We start from the raw sequence: 15,290 nt of genomic DNA on the forward strand, positions 1-15,290 counted from the left end.
CTTTACTGTCTGAGCCCCCAAGGGCTGGAACAGTCTGCCAGTGGAGGTGGCTCAAGCACCTACATTGAACACCTTCAAGAGTAAATTGGATGCTTATCTTGCTGGGATCCTATGACCCCAGCTGACTTCCTGCCCTTTGGGCAGGGGGCTGGACTCAATGATCTCTCAAGGTCCCTTCCAGCCCTGATGTCTATGAAATCTATGATGGAGGGCAGGGGATCTCCCTTATCTGGACCTCCCTGTCTCATAGAGGGCGTGGGAGTCCCATGGGACTGATGAAAGACCGACGCAAAGTACCCATTTAATAGGTCGGCTTTTTCCTGGGCGTCAGTTGTCAGTTGTCCCGTCTGGTTCAGCAGGCGTCCAATGTTGCCCTTGCTTTTCCTCCGGCTCCCCACATATCTAAAAAAGGACTTTTTATTGTCCTTGATGCTTGAAGTCTGAGCCTGAATTGATTCGATCTTTGTAGCTTAGTCTAACTTGGCTAGGCTATATCAATTTTGTAACCAGACAGCACAGAAATGCAGGCACATGCCTGCAGTGTCTCAGGCTAGAAGCCAGGGGGCACTAGAGCAGCCCTCTTTTCCCTTCCATAGGGCTGAGCTGAAGGGGCTCAGCCAGGCTCTGGCAAGATTCTGTGATTAGGGAGGGGGTTCCCCTTCCCCCCCACCCCGCAACAGCCCAGCAGGAAATGTTTATTACCCATAACTCAGTGTCTATCACCCTATGTGCATGCTATCAACTGCAGCTGGAGCCACAGGGCTCAACCACATAATAAATTACATTAAGTACAGGACAGAAACAGCCCCTGCCTGAAACATTCTTTGACTGGCCCGCAGACAAAACATGCTCTTACACAGCATCTCCAATGCTCCATGAGAACTCTTCAGAGTCAGTGGAGGCAATCCTTTCAATCTTCCATATCTAAGTCTGTTTAAACCCAAGGGCTTTGGATCTTACGGCCTGCAGCAGGCCCTAGAGAGACTGTGGCGCTATGCTGAAAGAAAGGACTTGGCTGGTAGCTTGGTGGGGCTGTTATAGTTACCAGCAAGGAGGCAGTGAGCAGTCAGGACTGACCTGTAGGTGCAGACAGAAGGTAGCGTAGCCCACAGCATGACAATGCCTGCAGCATCCTGCCAACATACAGGCCATGTGTTGTGATGCTGTGGGCAGACACTTTCTCTGTCTCTTGGGCTCCAAGAATATTTTTTTACAAAGGATGGAGCCTATTTAGGATCTTCTATGAGAATAGAAAAGGAACCAGGGTTGGGTAGCTTTCATGCTCCACCAAACAAGAGAGGGAAGGGCCATGGAAGGAAATGCCACCAGTGTGCAGTGGAGGAAGGCAGTCCGCTCCTGCTCTGGAAGAGAGTTTTGTGAATAATGGGAGCTGAGACACAGAAACCAAAGACCCCAAGAAAATGAGGGAGCAAGTGTCTCTGTGGGAGAAGAATAAATTGATACTCTGCCTTTCAACCTTCACAGTGATCACAAGCAGAGAATCATAGAAAATTAGGGTTGTAAGGGCCCACAGGAAGTCATCTAGTTCACCCCCCTGCTCAAAGCAGGACCATCCCCAACTAGATCATCCCAGCCAAGGCCTTGTCTACCCAGGTCTTAAAAACCTCGAAGGATAGAGATTCAACAACCTCTCTGCATAGCCTGTTCCAGTGCTTTACTACCCTCCTAGTGAGAGAGTTTTCCTAATATCTAACCTAAACTTTCCTTGTTGCAACTTGAGACCATTGCTCCTTGTTCTGTCATCTGCCACCACTGAGAACAGTCTAGCTCCATTCTTTTTGGGACCCCCCCCTTCAGTCTTCTCTTCTCCAGGCTAAATAAACCCAGATCCAACAGCCACTCTTCAGAAATCATGTGCCCCAGCCCTCTATTTTCGGTGCCCTCCGCTGGACTCCCTCTAATTTGTCTACATCCTTTCTGTAGTGGGAGGCCCAAAACTGGACACAGTACTCCAGATGTGACCTCACCAGTGCCGAGTAAAGGGGAATGATCGATCCTTTTGATCTCCTGGCAATGCACCTACTAATGCAGCCCAGTATGCTGTTAGCCTTTATCACAACAAAGGCACACTGTTGGCTCGTATTCAGCTTATTGTCCACTGTGACTTCCAGGTCCTTTTCTGCAGAGCTGCTGCTTAGCTAGTCAGTCCCCAGTCTGCATCAGTGCACGGGTTTGTTCAGTCCTCAGTGCAGGTTTTTGCCCTTGTTTTATTGTACTTCATGAGATTTCTTTTGGTTAAATCCTCCAATTTGTCTAGCTCTCTCTGAATCCTAGCCCTATCCTCCAGGATATCTACTACTTCCCCCAGCTTAATGTCATCCGCAAACTGGCTGGGGGTGCACTTCATCCCACCTTACAGGTTGTTAATGAAGATATTGAACAAAACTGTCTCCAGGACTGACCCTTGGGGCACTCTGCTTGATACTGGCTGCCACCTAGACATTGAGCCATTGATTACTACCTTTGAGCCCAACAATACAGGCAGTTTTCTATCCACCCTACAGTCCATTCATCCAGCCTGTACTTCCTTAACTTGCTTGCAAGGATGTTATGGGAGATCATATCAAAAGCCTTGTTAAAGTCAAGGTATATCACCCACCACTCTTCCCATATCCACAGAGCCAGTCATCTCATCATAGAAGGCAACCAGGTTGGTCAGGCATGACTTGCCCTTGGTGAAGCTATCCTGACTGTTCCTAATCACCTCCTTTTCCTCCAAGTGCTTAGAAATAGATTCCTTGAGGACTTGCTCCATTATATTCCCAGGCATTGAGATGAGGCTGATTGATATATAATTCCCTGGATCCTCCTTCTTCCCTTTCTTAAAGATAGGCACTATATTTGCCCTTTTCCAATCATATGGGACCTCACCCAGTTGCCATGAGTTTTCAAAGATAATGGCCAATGGCTCTGCAATCACAGCAGCCAACACCCTCAGCACCCTCGGTTGCATCACGTCCAGCCCCATGGACTTGTATACATCCAGCTTTCTTAAAAAGTCCCTAACCTGTTCTTTCACCACTGTTGACTGCTCACCTTCTCCCCAAATTGTGCTGCCTGGTGCAGCAGTCTGGGAGCTTACCATGCCTGTGAAGACTGAGGTAAAAAGGGAATTGAGTACTTCCACTTTTTCTGCATCATCTGTTACCAAATTGCCACCCCCATTCATTAAGGGACCCACACTTTCCCTGATCTTTCTCTTGTTACTGATGAGTGTGGTGGACTTACCAATTCAGCCCAGCTGGAATGGGCTCAGAAAATCTTCATTTTGTTTGGTGGAGCCTGTCCACCACTTTGCACTCTTGCATTGGATGGGGTGCAAAGAGCCTCCCAGACCTGATTGAAGCCTGTGCTCTGCAGGTCCAGCAGAACTTCAGAGGTGGAGCTTCTGGAGTGAATAAAAGGAGCATGCGGCAGATGTGTCGAGGGACAGAGAAGAGGATGGGCTAAGAAGAGCTGGTGTGAGCTGGCCAGTAGACAGAACCAGTACCCTGAAGAGCCCAAAGACACCTCCTTGTGAGTGGCAGCAGTGAGTGGCTCCATCCCCAGCTTCCCCCTGGGAATGCAGTATCGGTGCACAGTTTCAGTGCATGGAGCACAGACCCTGGGAGGTGTTCGAGGTCTGCCACCCCTGGTATGAGGCCAGGGACCCAGTGCACAGGCCGGTGCATGGAGCCCAGACTTTGGGAGCTGCACAAGACAGCTCAGGTTTGCAACCCCCAGCGAGCAGCTGGGACCTCAGTGTACACAGCAGTGCATGGAGCTTGAGACCCTGGGAGCAGCTTGAGGCAGCTTGGGTCTGCGATCCCTCGCAGAGAATTTGGTGTAAGTGACACTGCACAGGACTGTCCAGGAGCGGATTAAGCCCCAGCACTGCACAAGGTGGCCTGGGTCTCCAACCCCCAGCAGAAGGCAGAGTCCTCAGTGCACCCAATGGTGCAAAGGGCCACCTGCGGGTGGCAGCCCAAGGGAAGCCAGTGGGCTGGGAGGCCATGCCCATGAGGAGCAAATCAGCCAAGGGGACAAGGAATGCCCATCTAGGCACTGGAGTTGCATGAGTTGTTGGGGAAGGGATTTCCACAGGGGAAGGCAGCTACCCCGGCCATGGGGCAGTTTATCCTCGGGAAAGCTAGAGTTAACTGGTTGCTAAGGTGCCTTATATTTTGTGGGACATTTTGGTTGTGTTAACTTCTTAAGGGACACTGCTGGGACCACTTTTCCTGATATTTATATATACTTACCCATGTATATTTGTGTTTTGACTGGTTTTTCATTGTATTTATACATTCTCACCTGTATTTACCTGTTGCTTGTCTATTTTAAATCCACTGTTTATCAACATATTGTTTGGGGCTACCTGAAGGGGTGTAACTTTTCACCCTGTATCTGTAGGACATAGCATTATATGATAATTGTATCTTTGTGTGTGTGTGTGTGTGTGTGTGTGTGTGTGTGTGTGTGTATTAGGGCTTTTGCCGAGTGTTTCATTTCGAACCTGTTACGACGTGTTTCGAGCTCGAAGCAGTGAAATTGAAACAAAACAAAAAGCCTTGAAACAGCTTTGAAACAAAATGAGGGCACTAAAAACATGTTGAAAGTTTCAAAATGTTGAGTTTTGAAGCAGCCTGGTGATGGCAGGGCAGAGCCAGGGCTGCGCTCTGAGCAGCTCTCCCCACCTCTGGGCTGTGCTCCAATTGGTTCCACCAGCCCCATGGAGCACAGTCTGGCGGTGGGAAGCAGATAGAGCCAGAGCTGCACTCTGCCTCCCGCCACCGGGCTCAGCTCCCTGGAACCTGGCACTGGGCACGGGCTGTGCCCAGCGCTGGTCCCAGGCAGCAGCAGGAGCCTCCTGTTCTCCAGCACAGATCTGGGGGCCCGCACCCCCGGGAGGAGTCCAGCACAGCCCTACCGCCCTCCCAGGGGTGCGAGCCCCTGGATCTGCGCTGGATGACAGGAGGTTCCTGATGTTGGCAGATGTTATGAATTTTGCTTTCAAGACTTTGAGGTGCAGTTTCTGAGAAACTCCTGTACCTATCGTCTTGAAACTTGGCAGGCTTCATGCCCTCAGAAGAGGCTAGCACCCTGCAACTTGCATCCAAATCAGGCAACAAATGACAATGTTCCAGGCTGTTCAGACTGCCATGTGAGAGGAGAGGGTGCAGGAGAAAAGCTCTGTGAAACCTCTGCTCGTGAGTGTCCGGGGAGCTGCTTGGGTCTGGGTGCCCTTTCAGTACCTTCTCCCTTATCCATGGCAGCTCCAAACCCTCTCTCTGCAATTCTCAAGTCAAAGGCTCTGGTGGAAAGAGCACTGAAGCTTGATAGCCATCTGCACTGGAAATGACCCTAACTGGTGTGGGATGGTTCAGTCTTGCTGATGTCCTCTTCTGGCTCAGTGACTCACACTTCCCAATCCCTCTTCTTGCCAGTTCATTAGCCTCTGTGGCACTGAGCTCCACTGGCAACCTTCATGCTGAACAGAGAAGGCTGCGTCTTTCACAAAGAACTTATAATCTGACACATGCACAGTGCAGCAGGGAAGAGCTGGGGGTCACTGTGATTGTCCTCCCAACTTCTGGTCTTTGTGGCTAGGGACAGACATTTAAAAAGCCCAAGCCTGAATTCATAGGCAACTGGTACCTCCTGAGTCTGGTGGTCCCCCAGCAGATGATCGCCAACTGGGGAGGCGGGAGGTCCCTCAGCAGTGATCAGCAATGCTGGAAGCACCGGCGGCAAAGCCAGAAGTGCTGGCAGCAAAGCCAGAAGTACTGCCGGCGCTTCTCTCGGCACCTCCGCTTCCCAGCCGGTGCCAGTCTCAGGAGGGGCACTGGCCAGTGCTTCTCTCAGCGTCTCAAATCCCTGGCCGGTGAGGGTCAATCACAGGGGGGGCACAGGCCCCCTGTGCCCCCCCACATGTCACCTGTGCCTGAATAGATTCACTCTTTGCAGGTTAGTCTAAGCTGTGCAGCTTTAACTGATCGATAGCTGGGGAGACATGCTCTGTTAAATCAGGAAATGCAGGCACATGCCTGCAGTGGCTCAAACCAGAAGCTGGGGGGCGCTGCCAAGGGGGAGGAAAGAGAGCTTCCAAGTCTCTTACTGCCCCTGCTGGAGCTCCAGGCCCCAGCTGGGGGACTAGCACACAGGGGATGGGGGAAAAGTCCTTTTTCTGAAGCAAGGTATTGAACACAGCAATTTGCAAAGCACACAGCAAAAATCTTCGTCTAAGTTAAGATACAGCCCAGTAAAACACAGCATGCACAACTTAGTCAAATTTAAAGTGTAAACCAAAAAGACAAGAGTTAGTTTTACTAATCCTGAGGGCAGAGTGTCTCCTTACAGACAGGCATTCAGAAAGGCTTTGTTTACATGTTCTACTTTATAGTGTAAATGTAGCTCTCTGCATTCTTTGGTGCAGCTTTTCTTAACTAAATCTCCAGCGTGTGTGATCACTGATGATTGTCAGGTTTTTGCCGACACTTTCCATCTCTCAGTCTGGTCCTGCAAGTCAGCTCTGGGCTCGGAGCTGCAGCAGGGCTTGGATCTGCACACAGATCTGCTTGCTTCTCTCCCTTGCTCCAGGACTGCTGTGCAAGTCACACAGACTACAGCCAAAGCCCTGGCATTCCCATGGAGAGAGGGGGCATTAACTCCGTCCCTGCCTGGTTGCAGGCAAGCCATGGAGGTATGGCTGCAGCTGCAGTCTCTGGTTTTTGCCAGCAGAGGGAGTTGGGGGGAGAGGGGATGAAGGGAGAAATTTGCCACAGGGGCCATGGCAGGCCAACGTCTGTCCACACCCTGTTCCTGCTCTGGCTAGAGAGCAGAGGGGAGGGGCCAGCTCTGCTGTGGAGCAGAGAGCCCCACCCAGCCCAAGAGCATGCTGGGATGCTGGGGGAGTCTGACTGATCTTAAACCAGCAAGGGGTCTGGGGCAGACATTGCATAAACCGGTTTGAGTCAAATCAGTTAAACCTGGATGACTGTAGTATCAGACTTATCTCAAACCAGTTTCAGCCATATTCAGACTGGTTTATGTGCACTGAACATCTGTTCTGTCACAGGTTTAAACCAGTTTCTGATCACTTAAACTGGTTTACATATAATGTCTGTCTCTAGCCTGTGGGAGAAGCCTGTGGTGGACTCTGAGAACCAGCCACGCTGTTCCAACCTGGGTGACATCTGGGCTACTTGTTCCTGGGGGCCCACCTTGCAACTGTGCAGTGCAGGGGCTCACTGGGTCCAGCAGTGAGAGAATGTGGGTCCTGTCAGATATTTGGAGCTAGGTGTTTGCAGACTTTGCTTGACAGCTGCTTCAGCATGTGGCCACTTAGCAGTGTGCTTATTCCCACTGCAATGCTCGTTCCCACTTCACTAGGGTTGCCAGTTTTCCAGGATTGCCCTGGAGTCTCCAGGAATTAGATATTAATCTCCAGGAGACTGCTGAGAGTCACCCAGGAGATAAATAATAGGGCATTCATTAAAATGAATATTAAATGTTAAATCCAATTTATACAGTAGTCCAGTGGGTTTTTAAAATATATTAGTAATGTGTATTTGCCTTTCCGAGGTAAAGTCTATGCACCATAATCCCTAACTAATATACACAAGCATACAGGCATGTTCGCATTGTGTGTCGTGGGCACGTTGGCATTCTGGAAACCTCCCGGAATAGATTCAGAGTTGGCAACCCTATCTTTCACACAGGTTGTGGGTGGGCATTGTGGCAGAAAGCCACCTTGGTTTCTCCCCAAAATCTCTGCCCTGTGACAATGTGATTAAATCTCTGTGCTGTGACTATTTGATTAGGATAGGCCCAGCAGAGGAGGCACACCCTTACCTTATCTCTTTAGGTAACCTGAGCTGTATACATTCCTGAGGGAGCGGGGAAACCTGCTCCCTCTGCCTACATGACTGGTATTGGCTACCTGGGTGAGGGGCATCTACTTGGTGGGCTGGAGCCTGCCCGGCAATGAGTGATATATTTCAAATTGGTTGGTTGACAGCCAACCGGAGCTGGCCTCCACTGGACCAGGTGAATGAGGTCACAGGGGCTATATAAGTTAAGACTGCCCAGGAGGAGGGGGCAGCAGCCATGCGGGGGACTCAGAGGAGCTTTACCATCTGAAACTGGCTCTCTCCCCCAACACTCACAAGCTAGAAACAGCCTGCCTCCAAAGGGAAACTTCACCTGCCTTTGGAAGATGCTTGTGAGCAAGCTACTCGAGATCTGATTAGATATCTAGCTGGCAGTAACTCAGATGTGTGATCAAAAGGCTACCTCAGCCAGACTGTTTGCTCTTTAGGATTTCTAGGATATTGCTCAATCTTGTACCCTATTTTCACCCTACCCCCTGTAATCAATAAAGTTCTCCTTTGTGACCGATGTGGGAGACTTATTGAGGGGTGGGTCTAAATTTTGCCTAAGAGACCCCTTAGGTCTGCGGACTAAGGGAGACTTTCATTTTTGGCCCTTGACTGGAAGTGCCCCAAGTCCCTGTACTGGGTCGAGTACCTGTAAGACTTTAGGCCTGTGTTTCCCTGAGGACACAGGGCCAAGAGTGAGTCCCTTCTCAGGGTGGTGGCAGCTACGTTACCCCCAGACTAGCGAGTGTGCTCCAGGAAGGGGGTCAGCTGGATGTAAGGCGCCCCTAGGGAGGCACTCGGAGCATGGAAGGTGGTCGGGCACAGGGAGGTGGGCGGCTTAACGCAGGAGCGCCCCCTACTGGCCCGCCACGGGCATAAGTAGCTCAGAGCTTGCACTACAGGGAGTCAGGGGCAGTCCTGTGACTGCACACCCTCCTGACAAGCAGTAATGGACACACAGGAGAGCCAGCTTTCACACTTCAGGGCATAAGCTGACAGGGAGACCTAGCAGGGAAGACACTGTTTCCCTGTGCACAGCTTTGAACAAGTGGCCAGGTGCCTTTATGCCATGTTACTCATTCAGACATCAGGTGTTTGCAGAAGGCTGCGACAAAGCTAACTGGAGCAGGACTGATCTGCAGGGGCAACTCTCATTCCTACGAGGAGCCACTTGGGCACTACCCTCAGCAGGTCCTGAAGTTCCCAGACAGGCTTTCAGCTCATGCAAAGAATGACAGTGAGTTCCCTTTGCAGTATTGCCTCCCTAAAAACAGCTTCTGCAGTGGAGCATCTTCACTCTGCACATCATCCTAATAACAAATCAAAATTCAAAGCTGCCCTGCTGTCCTGCCACTGTGCTTGGTCAACCCATCTCTCAGAGCCAGGTTTGCTGCAGTCATTTAGCAAGCATGACAGTGAACACGGCCACAAGGACAAGGATCCCAGTCGCAGAGTCAGGCCAGGCGCAACAAATGCAGTTGCTTTGCTTCCTTTCCTTTGAGAGCCAGCCTAGCATTCTGTTAGAAATCACAACTTCTCAGCAAACACCGTCTTCAAAATGCGCCTGAGATCAGACACTGCAGCTGCACTGACTGGCACATGGGTAAGTATCATCCTGCAGCATCCATCCACACCCACATCCCAGCAAAGATAAGTGCTTGTTGCCTGCCAAGTATTATCAGCCCAACAGTCTCAACATGAAAGGCGCACAGCCTGGTGAGCTGCAGGCCTCCCTGCTCTGCAGCAGAACAAGAACTGCTTTATGGAAGTGCTCTTTCTGTAAAGCAACAAACAGACAAAGCCAGTACCTTTTAAGTCCAAGCTAAAGCTTATGAGCTGCTGCTAGGTGTGTGATAAACAGTGTAGTTGTTTTCTGTGGAGATGAATTTGTAAAGATAAAAGTGTGTGCACCGTAACAACACATGCACAACCCAGGATACTATTCCTTTACCTGCCAATCTACCATCATCCTCTCCCCTTTAAGCTGTGCGTATGGCACAGAACTGCAGCATAGGAATCAAAGTCAGGTCCTGGCTGGGACTACAGACTCCCTGTGTCATAGTCATAGAAGTGGGCCAAGTCATTTGGAGACAGACTTTTCATGTGCTCAAGCCCCGTCAATGGGGCAGGTTTATGAGAGGCACCTGGCAATGTGTGCCCAGAGTGCCAAGTACATTTGAGAATCAGGCACCTTCCTTCATGCCTCTGTGGGGGGAGAGCTCTTTTGGAAAACCTGCCTTCTGGAAATGACAACAGAATTTCTTTCTCTTCTCTGAATAATGGTTTCACTCCAGATCTACTGCAGAGTCGACAGCTTCTTCAAGGCCTGTTTCCTAAGCAGCAGCATTTCAGCAAATTACTCATGCTCCCTATTGCCTTTGCAGAAGTGTAGGAGAGACTCCCCATGAACCTGCCACAGGCCAGAAGAGAGCGACATGTCACCGGAGGAATGCTCAGAACAGCTCTGCTCTTGTTATGACGGTGACTAAATGGGATTTTACACTCTCAGTCCCTGGCTCCAAAGCTTTGCCTGGTTCCCATTTCGTTTGGGGGCTGGAAGGGACCTCACAAGATCATCGGGTTCAGCCCCCCTTGCACTAGGCAGGAAAAATAGTTTTTCTCTGTGGAGATAAATCTGTAGTTGTTCTCTGGTGAACAAAAGCATTGCACAGCTGAACTGGAGAAGGAATAGTGCTGGTGTGTATTTGGAAAGCCCCTCCCAGAAGGAAACCTGTGGCCTTGCTGCAGGAACCACTAGTGCAGCAGGACAGACTGTCCCACCCAGAGGAGGATTTAGAGCAGTGCTTCTCACCCTTTGGTACCTTACATACCACCGGCAGACGGACGCGGTGAAAGCAAAACCGGAAGTCCCACCATGGTTTTGCCACTGCAAGCTGGGTCCCATGTTTTCCTTGTGGACCACAGCCCGAGGCAAAGCAGCCTGTGCGGGGCCCCCCTCTCTGGCCTGGCATACTGACGCCGGGGAGTGAAAGCCCCGGTGCATCGGACGCAGCGGGAAGGGCGGTGGCTGGAACTTGTAGCCTGAACAGGCAAAAATGCCTCCAACCTGCCAGGCGGGGGGGCAGGCCAAACTCAAAACACGGCACCTGCATACCCCCTGCCCATGTCTCACGTACCCCCAGGGGTATGTGTACCATGGGCTGAGAAACACTGATTTAGAGGGTGTGCAGTGATGTGGGTGCACTTCCCTTTATTGTGGTGCCTGTGAGCTCTCAGCATGAGCTCTGCTACCACCATTGGTCCCCTCCTTTTTCCTGCTCCTGAATTCGGAGGGGAGAGGGAAGAAGAGGAAGGGCAAACAGCAGCAGTGTTCACCCCCTGGGCTCCAGAGCCACACGGAAACAGGAGTTTTGGCCAGACCCCGTCCCAATCAGGCTGAACCCAGAACTCGCTGGTCATGTGGAGCTTCAGCGGGTGCCTGTGCTGACCAGGGAGTGAACTCAGAGTTCACTGCACATGGGCAGCACAGCTGAAGTCAGGGGGCTGCATCCCTCTTGCCCCATTCCTGGATCCATTGTTGCGTCTGCCAGGCTTGCCCCCAAGCTCACAGGAGCAGGCCAAGTCCTTCTGGCAGCACAGCAGATAGACCACAGACTTGCTGGGACATGGCTGCCTAGTTTCAGGGAGCGATGTGCCATATACCCACATGGTGACATCCTACTCTAGTTCTGTTGGCCAATGGGCACATGGGGGCCCAGTACAGCCTTCTCCTGTTCCCCGACTCCTGGTTGCTGAACAACATCTCCACCTGGGAAGCAGTCCTCGGGCCCTGCCCTGTCTCCTTTTCAGCCCTGCCTGCAGCTATGGCTGGCTCCTGCTGTATTAGGTCTCTTGCCTGATCCTCACAGACCAAGATCAGGATGCATGGATAGAGGTCTCCAGAGGTCTGGACTTGACTTGGATTCAAGGAACAATGCTGTCAGCTAGCATACACCTTTTCAGTTTGGGCTCAGCCAGTCACTGTAAGCCATGGCAATGCCTTCTCCACATGCTTCTTTTGTGCCAGGAGAATGTCATCCCAGGAAGCCTCTGAACAAATCTAGGGGGACCATGATCCCCCCTACCTTTTCTTTATGGCTAATGGAAGAAGGATCCTAAAACTTCTTTCTGTTGCAGTTTTGGGTCCTGGTCTAGACACAGTTGAAAGCCCCTGCTCCTGGTAACCCCCTTGGGGGCACAGGTACCTTCCCTGCAGCTACCAGGCTGTGCTAATGACATCAGTCCACCTGTGTAAAGCTATTACCAGAGACAGCAGTTGTTACAAGAGCAGGGACATATGATTAACTCATCCAGTTCTCTGCAGTCCCGGGCAAGGTGGAAAAGAATGTGAATTGTGGCACTTGTACTGGGTCCTTTGACATGTCCCAGAAGGGTTGGTTTGGACCAACTATGGAGCACAAAGGAAGTCATCAATAGCTCAGTGCAGAGCTGTCCCTAGGGGTGTGCAGGGTCTGGAGCATATCAGCCTGTGCAGGGCCAGGGGTGGGGGTGGCAACCGCCCGCAGAAGCCAGTGGCAGCATCAGTGGAGGAGTGGGGGGGGGTGGCGACTGCCAGCCTGTACAACACTGTCCGCAGGGCCCCCCAATGCATGGGGCCCCGGGCTGTTGCCCTGATTCACTCCCCTCCACACACACACGCACACACCTCCCAGGGGTGGCCCTGGTTCAGTGTGTAAATGGGAGGGGTTATTGAGTGGGGTGCCTCAGGGATGTGTGCCCAGGACTATGGTACTTTTGAATATTTTCACTAGTGACTTACAGGATGGGATTGTGTGCACTGTAAATCTGCAGATGACACCAAGGTAGGTGAGGGAGCAGACACTTTGGAGGACAGGATCAAGATTCAAAATTACCTTGACGAATTAGAGAAATGGTACAAAATTAATTAAATTTGGTTCAATAAGGACCAAAGTCCTGCATGCATGATGGCACAATCCCATACATGAATAGAGACGGGGGACTAACTGAGTAGGCTGCAGTACTGGGTTTATAGTAAGCCGTGAGCTGAACTTGAGCCAGCAGTGTGCAGTTGCTGCAAAACAAGCCAATAGCATTCTGGGCAGATTTAACAAGAGTGTTGCATGCAAGTGATTCTTCCACTCTATTCACTTCTGAGCCTTTACTTGGGGTATTGTTTTCAGTTTGGGGCACTGCTGTTCAGGAAAGAAATGGGCAAACTGGAAAACGTCCAGCAAAGAGCAACAAAAACAACCAGTTTTAGAAAACCAAAAGAAAGGCCCACTAAAAGAAAGGCTAAAAAGAAAGGCCTACAAAGGATGGAGGATGGGATTCATCTCCAAGAAGAAATATTCTTCACTGGTCCAGTCCTGCAGGGAGCAAACCAGGAAAGCCAAAGCTGCAACTGAACTTCAACTAGCTTCAAGCATCAAGCACAATAAAAAGTCCTTTTTCAGATATGTGGGGAGCTGGAGGAAAAGCAAGGGCAACATTGGACATTGGTTCCTGCTGAACCAGATGGGACAGCTAGCAACTGATGCCCAGGAAAAAGCCAACCTATTAAATGGGTACTTTGCATCGGCCTTTCATCAGTCCCATGGGATGCCCATGCCCGCTACGAGACAGGGAGGTCCGGGTGAGGGAGATCCCCTGCCCTCCGTCAATACTGACTTCGTGAAGAAACACCTTGAGAGCCTGGATACCTTCAAATCAGCCAGCCCTGACAATCTACACCCTAGGGTACTCAAGAAGCTGATAAGCGTCATAGCCCAGTCCCTGGAATGGATCTTTGAGAACTCCTGGCACTCTGGTGTAGTGCCCAAACACTGGAAGAAGGCCAATGTGGTGCCTATCTTCAAGAAAGGGAGGAAAGTGGATCTGGCGAACTATAGGCCCATCAGCCTGACCTCTATCCTGGGGAAGATCTTAGAAAAGTTTATTAAAAAGAGGCCATCCTTAATGGACTGGGCAATGCCAACATCCTGAGGGACAGCCAGCATGGGTTTGTTGCAGGTAGGTCTTGCTTGACCAATCTCATTTCCTTCTACAACCAGGTGACCTATCACCTGGATAAGGGAGAAGAGATTGATGTCATATATCTTGACTTCAAAAAAGCCTTTGATCTGGTATCCCATGATCACCTCTTGGTGAAACTGGCCAATTGTGGCCTTGGGTCCCCCACAATCTGCTGGCTGGGAAATTGGCTCTGTGGTCGGACCCAGAGGGTGGTAATTTTTGGAAGTCAATCGTCATGTTGCCCTGTGACCAGTGGGGTCCCCCAATGCTCTGTCCTTGGACCCATATTCAACATCTTCATTAATGATGTGGACATTGGTGTCAATAGTGGACTGGCCGAGTTCACCGATGACACCAAACTTTTGGGGCAAAGCATCCACACCTGAAGACAGGAGGGTCATCCAGGCTGACCTGGACTGGCTCAGCAAATGGGCGGATGAGAACCTGATGGTGTTTAACGCATGAAAAATGCAAGGTTCTCCACCTTGGGAGGAAAAACCTGCACCATGCTTACAGGGTCGGTAGTGCTACGCTGGTTAGCACTACTGATGAAAGGGACTTGGGGGTCATCATTGACCACAAGATGAACATGAGCCTTTGATGTGATGCTGTGGCTAGTAAAGTGACCAAAACGCTGGCTTGCATCCATAGATGCTTCTCAAGCAAATCCTGGGACGTCATTCTCCCCCTGTACTCGGCCTTGGTGAGGCTGCAGCTGGAGCATTGCGTCCAGGTTTGGGCTCCATAATTCAAAAAGGATGTGGAGAAGCTTGAGAGCATGTGGAGAATCTTGAGAGCATGCAGAGAAGAGCCATGCACATGATCAGAGGTCAGGAAAACAGACCTCACGACGACAGCCTGAGAGCCATGGGGCTCTTTAGCCTGGAAAAGCGCAGGCTTGGGGTGATCTGATGGCCACCTATAAGTTTATCAGGGGTGAGCACCAGTATTTTGGGGGCACATTTGTTCACCAGAGCGCCCCAAGGGATAAACTACTGCCAGAGCATTTCAGGCTGGACATAAGAAAGAATTTCTTTACTGTCCAAGCCCCCAAGGTCTGGAACAGCCTGTCATTGGAGGTGGTTCAAGCACCTACATTGAACACTGTCCCCGACAGGACCTCGTGAGTCACTACTGGGAGTCCTGCTCTCCAGGTCATTGGCTACTCCCCTTTCCAGACTAGTGTGTTACCGTGGTTGTTCATCCTCCCACGTCGCCAACCCCGCTCTCACCTGCCACGACTTGCTGTTATACTAGTGGGGCAGGGCTAGTTAACGGGTCCCTCGGTGGCCCGGATCTGGCTCATTGGTTGCACACGGGGATCCGCCACCCCTACACCCCGGCCTTACGCCACCTGTGGCCTCCACTTCCCCATGCCCGCTCAGTGATGGTTCTGCAGGCTTCTATCACGGCTTT

This window comes from Crocodylus siamensis, chromosome 4 (genome assembly GCF_052110815.1).
Source record: "Crocodylus siamensis isolate JL-2025a chromosome 4, ASM5211081v1, whole genome shotgun sequence".
NCBI classification, from domain to species: domain Eukaryota; kingdom Metazoa; phylum Chordata; order Crocodylia; family Crocodylidae; genus Crocodylus; species Crocodylus siamensis.